The following is a 15,528-nucleotide window of genomic DNA, read 5'->3' on the forward strand; positions in this document are numbered from 1 at the left end:
CAACTTGTTTCCCTTCACATAGGGCTGTTCAACAGCCAGGACCCAACTGCCACGATCTCTTCAGATTTGCAGGCCTCCAAGACTACTGTGCAACACTAAGTAAGAGAGGAGAAATTGTACATCTACCTAATCTAGAGATTGCTGCTATCATTACATTTCAGTTTCTGGTAATATATTTACACAAAAGTTGTAGCCATGGTTAAGTTTATCATGAAACTGTTGGTTGAAAGGTATCTTAAGAGGTCTCATAGTCCAGCCTCCAACATCTGCAAGTCCTGGCCTTGTCTAGTCAATTTTGGAAAGGGAGATTGGACTAGCTGATCTCCAGACGTCCCTTTCAATCCCATCTGTTCTGTGATTCTGCGTTATAAAAAAGCCTACCAGAAATTATTTGTGTAGGTCACGTGCCCTAGGTCCCTGACCATCTGGAAAATGCACTGTTTCACACTTTTCAGTTTCCACACCATGTCTTTTGAAATGGGAGAACCAAAACTGAACCCAGTATTACAGATGTAGCTTCATCACGACCAAGTATAGGGTACACTCTTTTTCCCCAGTCTGCAAACCATAATCGCCCTAATGAAACTTATTCACAGTTTCCTTTTTTTGGGCTGAGAGCATGTTCTTAGTTCATATTCACCCAGGAGTACACTCTATTGACATTTTTAGCAGGAATTTCAGGTCCTTTTCAGCAAGTCAGCTGGTCAGCCTGTTGTGTGTCTGCCTGTACCAATGAGTGGGAATTCCTATTCTGGTTGCAGGCCTTTGTACTTGTGGTAAACCTTGTGAGATGTTTGTTGGTCCAGTTCTCAAATTTCACGAGGTCTCTCTAGGTTGAAACTACTATTTGTTGTGTTGACCACTGCCCCTAATCTGTGAATTTTGCTGAGAATGATTTGTGTGTCACCATTCAGATCACTGATGAAGACCACGAACAATGTGAACCCCAGTGTTGATGTACAGACTAGAAGGCTACTCTGTTCACTACCCTCTGTCAGCCAGACACCACGTCACTATCTTCCATGCCTGCCAGTCCAGCCAAGTTTCTAGCAGCCCATTTGTCCTGTTCACACCTCCTGAGCTTACAGGCAAGAATACTGTGAGATACAGTGTCAAAAACCTCATTGAAATCAATGTTCATTAAAATTACCACTCTCTCCTTATCCGTATCACCAATTACTTTTCTACAGAAGGCCACCAGCTTGGTTAAACAAGAGTTGACTTGGTAAATCTGTATTGACTCTTCCTAATTACTTTCTTGTCCTTCACAAGCTTGGAAATGGATTTCAAGAGAACATGCTCCATGATTTTCCCAGCAACTGAATGGAGGCCAACTGGTCTGCAGCTCCCTGGCTCCTCCACCCTGCCTTTTTTTAAAAACAGGCATAGAGTTGGACTTTTTCCACTTAGAAGAGATCTGCTCTGTTTACCACTCTTTTTCACATCCACAAGCTCTGACATCATCCTTATGTAAATACCATTATCTCCATAGATCACAATGAATTCAGCTTCTCTAAAGAGTCCCTAACATATTGTTCTTCCACCACTTTTTGCACTTCCCCTTCTCAAACTCTGCTGGTAAACATGGAGGTCTGGGAAAAGGCTTTGCTTACTGGTATAAATAGACATTCGAGGCTTCATTATTTTCCACACTGCTGGTTGTGGTCCCTTCTAGTCACCAGTGAATCCACACTTTTTCCTGAGTTTTGTTTTGCCAATATTGTGACCCTAAAGACCCTTATTATTTTAAATGCCCCTCACCCATCTGAACTCCAGACAAGCTATGGCCTTCCTGGTTTCATCCCTAAGTACCCAGGCAAATCCTCTTTTTTTTTCTTTTGTTTTTTTTTGCTTGTACCTTCTTCTACCTCTTGTATATTTCCTTTTTGTGCTTTAGTTCAATAAGATTCTGCCTTCTTAGCCAAGCATAGCTTCTGCCAAAATTCCCACCCTTTCTGCACAGCAAGATGGTTAAGTTCTGAGATTTCAATAAGTTCTTGAAAAATCAGCCAGTTTTTCTTACTAAAGGATAAGTATGCACCACTTTGGCTGGAAATTACATGTATTGTGACTTGCCTTCATTTCCCTTAAATATTAAAAAAAATCTTCTATAAATGATAGAAACAATATTCTGTTTAATTACCCAGTTAAACAGCTTTGCTTCTTAAAATAACAGCTGCACTATACTTCAAATAGGCATATGTTATAGTAGCAGAGAGAGGTACTGTAACTATATATGAGGAGAGGAAGTGGGGGTAGAGTATATGCACATTCACTCACTACAGAAGATTCTTCACATCCTTATCAGGCTTGGACAGACAAGGGTTGTGCATTTAGCAATTCCCTTTCCTCTTTCAGGGGCCATGTCACCCTAAGCGTTAGCCTGCTCCTCAGTTGTCCCTTGAGTCTTGAGCTATCTGAATCTGCAGAAAGTCTCCTGTGTGCTTGAAGGAAGAAACACACCTTTCCTTCACTCCATAGGAAGACCTCACATTCTTGCACCTGCACACAGCCTCTCTCCCGTCCTCCCTAGAGCTAGGACAGGCTGTCTGGCTGTGTAACACTTGGCCCACTGCAACTGACTGCTGCTTACCTGTCCCAGTGAGAAATCCACCTTAGCAGATCCTGCAGGGCCAATCTGTTCCAGATACTGTCTGCTTCCCTTTCCTCGCTGTGAAATTCCAAACCCATCAAACACCTCCATTAGCATGTTAACCTTAGTTAAGGAGTGATGACCACTGCTTCAGTTACAAGACTAAAATCTTTATTCTACATTAATTTAGAACTGGAATTGGAGTTCCTGAACATCCCCAAGCAGTTGACATGGCTAACCTCTTCACTCTCTACACAGTGCTTTTGTAGATGTTGAAAGCCAACATAACTAGCAGGAGATGTAAGATAAATGAGTAAGAGACGAGGACTACAATTTCATGCTAAAACAATAAAGCAATCATTTTTTTGTGATAATGGCAGGACAATTAAACACTCACTTTACACGCCTGATCTTTGCAATTGTTGACAGAGGGAGAACAGTTAGCTGATCCTTATTGTCTCCTGGAATATGATGGTGTAAGCAGCACCCGTAGCAAGTGAGAAAGTGTGATGCAGCTGAGAAACCTGGAAGGTGAAATCACTTTGATTTGAGAAGGAATTACTTGAGATACCTGGGAGATGTTTCTGACCTTCCATTCAGAATCACAAAAAATCATTACGTTAGCAAAAACTAGAGGACCAACCCTGTCATTTTGGCAAAGGCTAAGAAAGGAAATGATGCCAATGTTTAATATTGTCTGAGATGTGATAACATCTTCATGCTTAGAAAATACAGCACAGTATTTGTAGGTAAAGAGTTTTTAGGTCATGTCAGCATGAAACTGGAAACATATAATAGAGAATAATGTGATGTCTATCTGATATGGTGAACAGGTTAACAGTGCAAAGTGGATTTGCATTTATATTAGCAGCACTTTTCCAAATATAGATCATAAGAAACTAGTAAGAAAAGTCACGTGGGAATTATGAAGACTGGTCAGGAAAAATGGATTAATAATGGCTAGTAAGCGGGCCCCTGAAGGATCATAATAAATGACAAAAGATCCTTCTGGTAGAATATGATAGATGAGGTTGCCCAAAGCTATTTTCTATTTAACATTTATATTAGTGATTTAGAAATCGATTTGATATGGAGTGCATCAAAATTTATAGATTACAAAAGCAGGAGGATTTTTAAAGTCGATACTTGTGGGACACGAATGGATTACAGACAAATTTAACAAGGATGCAAAACCAAGCTGGCATGTAGAACTTAGTGGAAGAGGTGTGCTCAGACAGACTGAAATATGCCTTTTCTGTTGTACCTTAAGAAGAGGAGTTTGTAAAGAACAGAATTCACAGGAGGGCTCCCTAGCCATTTGTGACTAATTTTAGTCTTGCTGAAGTTCCCTGAATGGTGGTAAATATTCCTTTCAACGCCCCTCTGCAGCACTTATTTAAGTGATTATTTTCATTCTCATCTCAGTCTAATGTTATTGCTGGATGTCATACAAGAAATATCATTTTTATATGAATCATGCTTTTTAAGCACTCACTACTATGCCCATACGTATATCTAGAAAACATCATAAAAGACTTGACTATTTTAAACACTTTGCATTTAGGGAGTGAGAATATAGAGAGGAACAATGACAGATGCTGTAGAAGAAAGCTGTCAAGTTTATTCTCACTCCAGTGAGGAAATGAGATTAACTTTTTGACTAATTGTAAGTTGATTTGGTAGGATATATATTAGCTCTATTTTCATGATGAAGTGTTGCTTTAGGGGGAAGTTAGGCATAGCAGCTAGGTACACCAGAAAGCTGCAGGGCTTTCTTGCTTTCGAAGAATTACATGTCCCTGTACAAAATACCTAGTAACAAAGCTGAATATGATGGCCTGTTTTCCCAAAACTAAAATTCAACCCAAGGCACTTCATAAAACTTAACTTCTTGTAACACACTGTGTCCAAACTGTAGGATTCTCCAAAACACTTGGCCATTTTGATTGCAACTCTCAAGAAAATAAGTAAGCCCTGTTACAAAACTTATTAGTTAACAAATCCTGGCCCTGATAAAACCTTTGTTTGAACCAACAAAAATAAAGATTAAAATTAGATGAGTCAAATTCCAAAGTTAGACTGTAATGTAAGAACTGTTGTACAGGACCAGACCAAGCACCAGACTAAGAATCCTGATTTAACTGACAAAGGCCCAGGAGAGTATTTGAGAGCAGGGCAGATCTGAATTGCTTCAGATTCCATGGCAAATACTGCAGTATAAATATTTCCTCAGTCATAACTAATGGTTTTTAATTGATGTCTCTTCACAGCTTGTTATATTCCTTCTGGATAAATAGATTAGAACAGAATATTCCAGTGGGAAGGGACCTACAACTATCACACGAGTCCAACTGCAGACCAATTCAAGGTTGACCAAAAGTTAAAGCCTGTTATTACGGGCATTGTCCAAATACCTTCTAAACACTGTCAGGTTTGGACCATCAGCTACCTCTCTAGGATGCCAATTCCAGGGTTTTACCACCCTGTCAGTAAAGAAATGCTTTCTAATGTCCCCTCTAAACTTCCCTTGGTGCTGCTTTGAACCATTCCCATGTGTCCTCCTCTTGCTCTTAGTGCATGTTTAAAAGTCCGTCTTATTATCCTGCACAACACTGGCACATTGCAACTCTAACTGAGCATATCCTGTCTCTTGCAATGCAAACCACAGCTCTGTACTCTTCCTGCTAAGCCTGACCTCACTTCCAGAGTTCATGCAATTTAATTTTCCTCTTGAGCTCCATGAGGAGTTAGCTGTTTAGTCAAATGGTCTTCTGTCCTGCTTGCTTATGACACAGTGGAGTTACCTGCTCCTGTGCTTCCAAAGGGTAGTTCTCGAAAACTGCCCAACACTCATGGGCTCCTCAGAAGCAGACTCCCACGGTCCACTGCGAAGTAGCTCCCTCAGCAGCTTAAAGTTTGCTCTCCCGAAGTTCAGGGTAGCAACTTTCTATTCCGTGCTATTTCATTGTATCATACCTCTGAAAATTTTTAACTAAACCATTTCATCATCTCTGTGGCCAAGGCAGCCACCTACCACCACATCCCTCATGAGTAAGGACACAAATAGGAAGCCCAGTAAGGCATCTTTCCCAGTTGGCTCACTGTGACAAGAAGTTATCTCCTACAAACTTCAATAATTTCCAAGACCTGCTCATCACAGCAGTATGGCACTCCCAGTTCCAAAGGGTGCAAACACAGCAGCTCATAATTACATCTAAAAGTCCCCTTTTCCATGTATTACTATTCTTTAATCAAGGCTCTGACCTAGAGATCTCAAATCAGAGTAACAGGTTCCCAGTGAAATAGCACTGAAATTGATATTTACAAGTTCAGATAAAATTTACAGTATCTCCAGAGATTTGCAGAACCTGCAGCTCTAATGGCAAGTGATTTCGAAGCTCTCTTTCTCTCTTCAGGGCAAATTGTAGGCATTTATGCTTTTTAAAGACCCATGGAATAAACTTCTCCCTCTTCATTTAGACATCTTTAAATATTTATTCCTTTGTTTTTCCCTTGTTTTCATATCTGAAGTACAGTTAATACTGTGTTATCATGGTGACTCTTTCTGAATTTGCTTTTATAAGCTGTTTCAGAGCTGTCGCTTGTCATGTTTCACCAAGTACAGGCAAGGAGGAATTATAAATTCATTTATGCTAAGCAATGCTTTCCTGCTCAAATAGTACCCACACTTTTTTTTCATGGATACAGGCAGAATATGGTAATACTCAATGTGGGAGAGGGATTCTTGTGCCAGTCATGTCCCAGCTTGCAAGAAAGGAGTGAAAGCTCACTCCTTCCTTCCACACAAATGCTGGTAGATCAGGCTGGTGGGAGCACAGATTTTTCCATCAGCACTGATAAATGAACTTGGTTTTACCCTTCCTTTAGTATGTCCTGAGAATCATTTCAGGGCACCATCACAGCTTACCAATTATTGACAATATACACTTTCTCTTATTCCTCCAGCTCACTCAAAATCCAGAGTACCTCCTCCACTTGGGGTTACACCAGAGGGCTACAAAATATCTATAAGTAGTTAGATCAGACTTTTGACAGGCATGAATTTCTACTTAAATTTTTTTTCTGAGAGTTAAAATTTCATGGAAAAATGAGGAAATAAACCATTACTTTTAAAATGAAGTAAAATGGCTATCATATAACGCACACTGACTTCTTTCCAACCAAGCATAAAATCTTTCGAAAGTTGATTTCTGTTCTTGTATTTTTGATGTCAATGGTGATAATGCAACATTCAAAGAAAAAAAGGTGATAGACTAAAAATTTTGATTGGTTTTTAGAGAAAAATAAGGCCAAACTGAAAATTCATGTATTCATAGCATTTAGCAAAAATGAAGAAGAAGGAAAAGAAGACATATAAAAAAGGGAAAAAAAATGTCTTGAGTGTTAAATGATGTATGATAAGTTAATGTTGATAGTGCATCATCTTTAATCATAGCACGGATGATGAGACTAAAACAGAAACATGGAACATGAAAAAAGAATGTTAACTGAAAAAGAGAACAGGATTTTTAATCAAAGAATAAGGAACTCGTAAAATGACAAGACTAATAACAAAAAAGAAAATATCAGAAGTGCCGGGGTTTCTTTGGAAGCAATTAGTTACCATCCTGGAAGGCTGTGCAACAATCAACCTCTAATATACTTAATGGGCTTAAAGGTCATTTCTCACCCTTAACAATTCTCCATAATTCACTTCAGACACAATACAAAAATCACTGGAATATTTGACTGAGTATTACCTGCTGAGGCATAAATGCTTCATTTCTGATGGAGTCTTGGAGATAACACACAGCATTTTTATATAACTGATTTGCATATAAATGTGTTTGCATATTGGGCTCTATGCAGAATTTGAAAAAAATATGCATTTGTCCATTGTTATGTTTTAAAAGTGGAAGAGAAATGAGGGAAAAATGAGGACAGAGGAAAACTGAAGGGAGGCATGAAAGCTTCTTTCATAAATATACTATCACTGTAAGCAGTGAAATCATCTATTCAGAGCCCATTCCCTTCCCCCTCTGAGCAGGCCCTGGCACTGAAGCCCAAACTTAAACCCAAATTCTCAAGTTTGCTTCTGCCTTTGGAATGTGTAAAAACCTGCTCACAAGCCCCAAATATGTCCCAAATGTCTGAGCCTCTAAATCCAGATTTGAACATTGGCTTGTCTCTACCACAGAGTAACAGCTCCCAAAAAATGTCTTCACTATTTGCAAGATTTCTTTTGAACTACTTTGGAAAATGAAGACGAAACATTAGACTCCCCTACAACCATTAGGGAACCAAGAAACCAAAACACTTATTTATCCATGTATTTACTTTGGAGACTGGCTGACAACATATTGTATCTCACTTGCCTGAGATAGTTACTGCAGATGTAAATGCAGTGAAGAGTGAGTAGTCGAGGAGAAGAGTGGAAGCTTTGGATAGGCATAATATCCTGGGTTTTAAAAACTGTCAAGCTTGTATGTTTTCAAGTCTGAATAACAGCTCATGACACACAAGGTTTTCCTTCACTTCACCCTCCCAATAATTCTTCTGTTGCTTGAAATTCTTATCAAAATTCCTATGTACAGATTAAGTTATACAAGTCTGGAGATTTTTGCCATGAAGAATTACAACCATATTGTAGCTGCATTTAATAGTTTGTCTATTTTGGCTTTATTTACTGAATAAACCCTCTCTTTTTCTTTGATTTGCATAAAGTGCCAATGGCAATATTTTGTTTTAATCTAGAAACCTGCAGTTTAAAAATGTGCTGTTTGATTTCCTTAGTAGCTGTGGAAGCTGACATCTTTTTAAGTCCCAGACAGCAGTAAAATAATATTTTAATGGTATTATTGATTTTGACTGAGACATCAAATGATGGAGATACTTTTTTTATATTGTTGTTACTAGACCTATCTTACACACAATGAAAAATGCTTTTCCTTATATTTGCATAAAGCATTCTTTTTTCTGCTGTAATTGCTAGCTTACATTGACTCTTCTGTAGTGAGCTCTCTTCAGACTTCTAAGGTATTTGTATTATCTCCTACTTTTTGATAATAATGGCTTTACATAACTATGAAGGATTCAAAACCAGATGGAAAGTTATGTTTAAGTAATAAGAATAAATATACATAATACTAAGTCTGGTCATGACAGGGCATGTTCTACTTGTGATTGTACTCCACCATCTCATGAGATATGAGTGAAATAAGATGGGTTAACACTATTCACTTGCAAAGAAGGAAAAGGGGAAATGTGGCATGGCATGGTTTTCCTACCCTGGGCGTGCTCCTGTGCAGCTACTCTGCCTGCTACAGGAGGGGAGCCTTGCCTGGCGAGGAACAAGAGGGCAGGCAGGAAGTCGAATGGAAGCACACAGAGGCCACTTCTGCAAATCCAGCTAGGAGCTGTCTCCAGATTGCCCCTCACCACGGACATGGCTTGGACGATGTCTCCCTTACCCTGTGTGTTGGCTTGTTCACCCAGACTTGTGCACCTGCATGTTGCTCTCAGTGCCTAAATAACCGTTGTAAGGAAATTGCTGAGGAAGATAAGATGAATCTGAGTCCTATCCATTTTGAGCAAAGGCTGTGAGCTCGTCACTGGGAGTTTGGCTCAGCCTTGCTCCGTTTCACAGCCTGATGCCACAGACCAGGCCACCACAGCCTTCCACTGTCAGGGCTGCCTTATGCCTGTGATCAAATCAGTTGGGTTGGGTTTAAAAACAACAGCTGGACTCATTTAACCAGTAGAAATGATACACCTCACAGAAGGTGTTAGTGGCAAGTAACAAGCTGGCCACTCTACAGCCTGCCCTGTCAGGCAGCAGCAGTATCCATCACTATGAGCAATGCAAAGTCATCTCCCTTTCTGCTGTAAGTTCTCTTTGCTTTAGACTCAGCCTGAAACCCTGACTGTTCTGGCTCTCTTGTCCGAATGAATAAGACATGTAAGGTCATGTTTTTCCTTTATATGAAAAAGTTAAGGACCATGAAAACTCAATTGCTCCTTTTCTCTTTCTAACTTAGCTGATTTAATCTTACTGTCAGATAAAATCCATGTGAAATGCTTCTACCTGTACAGTGGGTTAAATCTGAAATTATTCTCTTTGCACCATGCTTTCTTCAGCAGAGTTTCAGAGGATTTGGTGGATCAGACCACAACATTTTATCAGATGACATTTTCTGCATTTGACTTGCCAACTAAAAATCTCTCCAGTCCTTTCTTCAAGAGAAATGGAAGTTTATTTTTTCCCTTTTGCTCCCTCACAGCCCCTCTTTCCTTCTCCATAAAAGCAATGTCATCTTGATTGGTGAAAACATCCCTTAATCCTCCTTATCCCTAAGGTTTGCACAAGCTATCCCTTTTTAAACAAATACTGCTAATTTAGCATTTATAGATGTAGCAGTTCAAACACTACAAAATTCACAAAGCACTAAGTTGCAACATCTTCCCTTCTTTAAGAAAATGAAGCTGTGTCAAAAGACTTGGCACTGGATGTATTAATGTGCGGTTTAAAGAATATTTTCTAAATCTTTAGGAAGAGCTATGCTTATAATATAATATACTCTAAATATTTTATTTCATTACAGAAGGGTAGTCCTTTTTACTTGGTGGAATGGACTTTTTCACTGAGAAAATAAGGAAACTGATAGTAAATATTCACATGAGAGGATAAGAACAAAACACATCCTGTATGTGTAGCAGCAAACTTTAAGATGACAGTGAAAAATGCTTGATAGATACTTAAAGACACTATCTACAAGGCATTTAGCTAGATGGAACAGTTACATGTTACATCTACTGAATTCTGTAGTAAAAGTAAACAAGTTTATATCTGATGGTAGTGAGTGTTCCCATCCCATATGCAGTCCCCTGAAATCAAGAGAAGTTCCTCCAATCATTTTAGGCCTTGGAGATGACCTCTTCTGTGGTCAACTTGTTGGCAGTTTTAAACTGCTTTATACTCAAAAGCAGCTCCCACGTTTTTATTCTTGCAGGTTTTGCTCACAGCAGCCTGGTGATATTTAAAATTATTGCAGTAGTGGCAACAATTAAATAAAAACATCTGAGAGGTTCCAAGTTATTACAGCAAAACTCTAGTCTCATGGAATCATTTCCTGCTTCACCAGACATAAACCACTTATTTTTCTGTACATATCTTCAAAGAGAAATGCTGGAACTTATTAAATAAACCGTACTATTGCTCTGGATTAATTAACAGATGGCTTAATGATATGCACTAGTAATTGCTACTGCTTGCACATATTTTATTATGCTTTATTATCATAATTGTGTTTAAAATACATCATAGCCATTGATATTTTGTGTTATGTTTATAATTGGTTAACAATTTCCCTGAGAATTATGAGTTTCACAGAAATTGCTATCTTGTTATGTTCTATGTCAAAAGGAATTTTAGGCAGCTTTTTTTGTCCTGGTTAAATAAAGATATATTGAAAATATAGATTAAGAACTGCTATATGCAGTGCTGATAACGATCACTTTGAAGCCGTTTAGTCTATCGTACTTTCATAAAATTAATTCGCTGCTTCATGACTGTTTGCAAATGGTAATCATCCTCTTGTCTGACTGGTTTTATTGAAAATGAATATTGCAGTGATGTTATTTTTCAAGTCTTCAGACACAGCCTCAGTGTTCCAAATTCATTCACGCTATGAAGGAATCCGAGTTCCTAAAAATACTTATGTAGTGCTAAGGAAGGACTGGAAAAGACGATAACTCTCTCTTTCTTACAGTAAGTTAAGCTGCCTTTGGGTCCAGGACAAATCTATTTCTTTCAGTGATATAAACTGCAATAATTCAATTCAGTTTTCTGCACACCAAAAAAAAAAAACCAACCAACCAACCAAATCAAAAACCAAAAAACCACACCAAATACTCCCAAAAAAGTCATGTTAGAAGTCTAAACTCAAGAAGACAGGAAAGTTAAGAGAAAGATTTCCGTCCTTAATTCATGCCATTTTGCAGCATGTATTACGCAAAAACAAATGCTGTTTTCCACCTTTCCTTAAAATTCTTTTTAAACCTAACCACACATGAATGAGGAAAAACCTTTTAAACTTTTGGACTTTTTTTTACAGTTCTTCAAAAAGTTATTAAGGAAAGTTGATGATCATCATGTCACAAGTTTCATTATTTCTATTATGAAACAAGAGTAAGGAAATAGAAAGTAGACATTAACAGTCAGTTATTAGAAAAACGAGGAGGTTGAGTACCATATGGCTAAATAACTCAATGATCCATAAAATTGACTGAACAAGAAAAATAAGATGTAAATTCTTCCTGTGACGTGTTTTGATTTTTACCATGAAGCAGAAGGCCAAACCCAACAAATTATTTGGACTTCAGTTACTTTCGTATTCACAAAGAGGCATCATAAACAATGAAGAAAGATTTACAGTTCTCCCTGGGCATAAGCCTGGATGTGGACAAGGTGTATGATTAGAAAACCCCTTGAATTTCAGAGGCAGGACAAATATCTCTGGTTTAAAAAATGTGTCTCAGTTTTACAGTAGTGACTAATGAACACTGTGGTTCTACTTGTTCACTACTGCTGGGCTGTTTCACCAGCCATGCAGAGATCATCATCCCTAACATGTTCAATTCCCAAATATCTGTAAGCCCATTTCAGGATTTCTGTGGCAGGTAAAGCATGTGCCAATGTAGCTGACTTCAATTTTGAAATAATTTAATTTGGATTTAACACTTTAAAGCACATACTGTGTCTCAGAGAGCCATACACATTTAGAAAATAATTATTTATTTATAGAAATTAGGAGGATCATTTGGTTTTTTTTTGTTTTTCCTGATCCATACACTTTTACTCAGGCAATGTTCTGCTTGCTTTCTCATATCAGCTTTCCAGTGACAAATAAGTGGTGATCTAAACCACAAAAATGGAAATATTCTCTAACATATACTCACAGATTGGGCTTGGCTGCAACTTTCACTGTAGTACTTGTATCTCAAGGCCTTCCTTTTATTCAACATTATAATGTATAAAATAACATGACAGAACAGAAGGGCCCTGATGCTTACAGCAGATTCATAAATCCATCTTTAGCTATGGAATTTTGTTCCAAAAATGCTGAGCACCTCTGGTTTGCGCTAAAGCCCCTATAACAGAAAATAATCAGACTGCGAAAAGTGTCAGTGAGACTTAGATTCATCAGCTTTGAGAAATACCTTTGAAAATGGCAACCAAAAATTTTAATAGTTCTATACAGGAGCCATTTAAGTATCATTGTCAAAAAAATCGTTATTATGCAATTGTCGTATCTGTTGCAACTAAGATTTAGTATTACTCCCGTTGCATACGGAAGACTTTTTATTGCTGAAGTTTCTGTGGGAATAACATCTGAGACATCATCAGTACAAAGAAATGGCAAGAGCAATCTCTCTTAGATCAAAACCGAAATCCCAATTTGAAGCAACTCTAGGAATATGATCTAAGGAGAAGAGAAGACAGACATCTAAAATATTTTAAGGAATGCCACTGAAAGCTCATGGCAGGATTTGATTACTTGCTTTCACCTTTTATTACTGTCCACTTAGTAATTGTCCTTGCAGAGGAGGGCTCTGCAGAGTGCCCTACTTTGAATAATTCCACATCCCAGGAAAATTAAACATGGGTTAAGTGAGCAGAGCTGTCTATCAATGCAGAGCAGCACTTCTCACACAAGGGTCTATAAAACTGTGTGGCAAAACTGTGCTGCCTAAAAGACCATCAGGGAAAGTTAAGCTAAGAAATCTGATGAAGTGTACACCTTAAACCAGCCAGACCATACAAGCCAAACGCAGGCATAATCAAGAGAAGTCAGAACAGAGCACTTTAAGTTCCAACATATCTCTATTTCCCTTCTCTCACTTAGGTACTGCCGTTCATAGCTCTCATTTTAAATTATAAAAATATATTTCTTATGACATTTATAATCCAGAGTTAGAAAAATGCTGTTTTGGTTTGAATAGGTCATTCTCAAAATGTAACTAAACTATTTAAAAATATGCACCATTTAATAGATCATATAAATAATGCAGGTGGCCTTTGGGGGGAAAATTATAGAAGGCAATAATTATTTTGTCTGGCATGGTTCACTTCCAGTCTTAGATTTCACTGCCATCAATTAAATGACTTTGTCAGCAAAAGCGTTATCAAAATTACACACACATTTTCCATCCATTGGCAGTACAAACTCTCTTAAGAGATGATTGGAACTGGATACCAAAAGGAATGATTGTCATGGTTCAATTTAATTTAAAATACATATTATTATTTAATTGCTTTCAGCAAGCTTATGTGTATGAGCAGGGCTATTAGAAGTAAACAGGGCTCTATAAATTGCATGAATGAGGGGGTGGAGAACATCTGTTTTCAGGCTTTCGTATCCCAATTTTTCTCTGTTGCCTAAAGGCACAACTAAGAAGAAACATGTTGCATTTTTAGCCTAATTTTTTCCCATATGCTAGGCTAAGTGGACTGGCAATTGGGCAGCTCTTAGTGCCTGGGTGGTTTGAACTGCAGCAGCTGTGTTTTCACTAGCAGGTAGTGTGGCATCCCCCAGAAGCCCATTGGGAAAGACAGATGGTGCTTTTGTGTTGAGGGCCTGAAATAGCACCGTACAGATTTAGGGGACTTTTATTTTCTACAAGATCTAGTCTCACCAGTGATCCAAATGCACCTGTCTCTAGCAGTTCATGCAATGGATGCCCTCCTTGAGTACATCTTTTCATTTTGTTTTGTCGAAAAGGAAAATGCCACTTTGCACGCTCCAAGATGATGCTGCAGTGCAAACCAGTGCCCAGGACAAAGGATGAACAGGGGACTGGCTTCAGCTGATTTGAACCAAAACATTAACTCACGGGTATGCAGTTACTCCAGGGCTAAACAGTTTTCCAAAGTTAAATGGCCAAAAAAACTCATTTTCTAGGCATTTTTACTAACTGTCATGCTGCCTTTTCTGCCAAGTGACATTAAACCACTGATAACTTTAAACAAATTAAGAGGAAGGTGTTGCATTTCCAGCCAAGCAGAGGACACAGTCCCAAAGCTGTGGCCCTTCTCAAGTGACAGCAGCCAGCCTGCATCACTCACTGACTTTGCTGGATTCCAGACTTGTTACGCAATATCCTTTTTTTATTCACCTACTCTATTCTCTTGGAGCTAAACTAAAGAAAAGAGACCTTCTTTTCATCTTAGGCTTTTGTAGATCTGCTCTAAAAAACTGTTTGTATGACATAAAGATTTTTTCCATGGTTTGTGTATTTGAGTTCTTGGATCTCTCCTGCATTCAGTGTTTCTGTGTTCCATCCTATGCTTCAGAGGTGGAGCAGTAGTGCAAGAATACAAACTCAACTCTTGAAACCCTTTGGGAAAACCTTTTCAAGCTGCTTTTTGTCATTTTTTTGTACCTGTGTGGGTGTACATATAGATGTATATAAAATGAATATTAGTTTTTCTTGGACACAATTAGGTTTCTTTAAACAGAAAATGGTGGATTATTTAGAATAACATCTATTCTACACAAAAATCCAAGGATGTTATCCCTTTTGAATGTATAGACCAAATTTTTTGTCTTGTGTGCTTTAAAAGGTTTTTATTTCCAAAGAACTTCGTATGGGATATTATTGTCTGTTGTTACTCAACTGGAGTGAATTGGTTCCTATGTGTCTTGTGTACACACAAGTCAGCAGCAACTTTAAGGAATAGCCCTTAAATCATGGAGGGATTGGTTTCTACGTGTCTTGTGTACACACAAGTCAGCAGTAACTTTAAGGAATAGCCTTTAAATCCTGGAGGGAGATGAATGTTTTCAAAGCTTCAGATCAAGTTGTTCTATATTGAGATTTTATTAAGTGCTGCTCTTTCCTAGCATGGTAGTAGCTAACTTAGTGACCACTACTTC

The sequence above is a fragment of the Neopelma chrysocephalum genome, unplaced genomic scaffold (genome assembly GCF_003984885.1).
Source record: "Neopelma chrysocephalum unplaced genomic scaffold, ASM398488v2 Primary Assembly neopelma1_25, whole genome shotgun sequence".
In the NCBI taxonomy this organism is placed as follows: Eukaryota; Metazoa; Chordata; class Aves; order Passeriformes; family Pipridae; genus Neopelma; species Neopelma chrysocephalum.